The sequence below is a fragment of the Octodon degus genome, unplaced genomic scaffold (genome assembly GCF_000260255.1).
Source record: "Octodon degus isolate 3935 unplaced genomic scaffold, OctDeg1.0 scaffold02125, whole genome shotgun sequence".
Classification (NCBI taxonomy): Eukaryota; Metazoa; Chordata; class Mammalia; order Rodentia; family Octodontidae; genus Octodon; species Octodon degus.
This window is the reverse complement of record NW_004526701.1, coordinates 4,257-5,465: the sequence shown is the minus strand read 5'-3', so window position 1 is coordinate 5,465 and position 1,209 is coordinate 4,257. Positions and strand designations below refer to the sequence as shown.

The 1,209-nt window shown below is 41.8% G+C and overlaps 1 pseudogene; it reads right to left on the bottom strand.

Moving 5' to 3' along the window:
• Window positions 1-182: 182 nt before the first annotated feature.
• On the bottom strand, window positions 183-613 carry LOC101588105 (annotated as a pseudogene).
• Window positions 614-1,209: the final 596 nt, after the last annotated feature.

Below are 1,209 nucleotides of genomic sequence, written 5' to 3'. Positions count from 1 at the left end.
CTCTGCACAAAGCTGCACCAGAGCCATAAATAACAAACAGGTCAGCCGTTCATTTGTACTGATTTTTTTAGAACATAATATTCCTTTATTTTTACACATTTGACAGAGTTTTTCAGTGAACAATCCTTGGGCAGGGGAAAACAGCATGAAAATCAGCCTCCTGCCATTGGCAGCTGCCCTGCTTAGGGCCTGGGCTCCTCTTTGCCCAAGTGGTGAGGTGGAGGGGTGTATGTCCCTTCTTTTATTAGCTTATCCCGCTGACTCTTGATGGTACTCATGGATTTTATCATTTTCTGCCAAAGTAGACACTCTACCAGGGGCCGGGGAGATAGCTCAGTAGAATAAGCACTTCCCTGGCAAGCTCAAAGGCCTGAGTTCGATCCCTGGTTCCGCAAAAAAAAAAACAAAAACCCAAAAGAAACTATCAAATCATCATATTCTATCCCGTATTCTTTATTCGCCCAGCAGCACCAATTCCACCTGCACATTTTAGTCATTCTTTTTCAAAAGCATGGCATCAAGAAGCAATTTTGTAGGGCCACTCACCACTTTGGATTGTCATGTGACAATCTAAACTAGTGCCCAGTCTTTTCTGCATGTCAAAGAAAGGCATGATGTCCCACAGAACTCCCCTTCTCTCCTTCTTGGGCCGCTGCTTCAGAACAGTCTGCATCGATTACTTTGAAGCCACAAAGCCTTTGTGCCCATTCAGACCAAGAAGGGTGACCATGCAAAGGATGTCCAAATGTGACAAGTAACAGTAGATTCAGAGACTATCTGACTTAGGTCAGACTTGCACCAGGTTCCCAGAACACTGGCAGAATGTAGGAAAATATCACAGGATAGTAGTATTGTCCTAAGTAGGGCATTTACTGAATTAAACCACCCAGCAAATGGAATTGAAGGTTTGTGGGAAGAAGATTAAATTACTAGTTTTATTTATTTATTTATTTATTTATTTATTTTTTGCGGTACTGGGGATGGAACTCAGTACCCTGCACTTGCCAGGCAAGTGCTTATTCTACTGAGCTATCTCCCTGGCCTCATAAATGACTAGTTTTAGATTCCAGTGAAATATGACCTTCTGTGTTTACATTTTTCTCTGGTTTAGTTATTTGGTAGAGTGATAAAGGCAAGCATTGCTATTGACAATGGAAGAGCAGCTGAATTCATCCGAAGGCGAAACTACTTTGATAAATCTAAATGTTA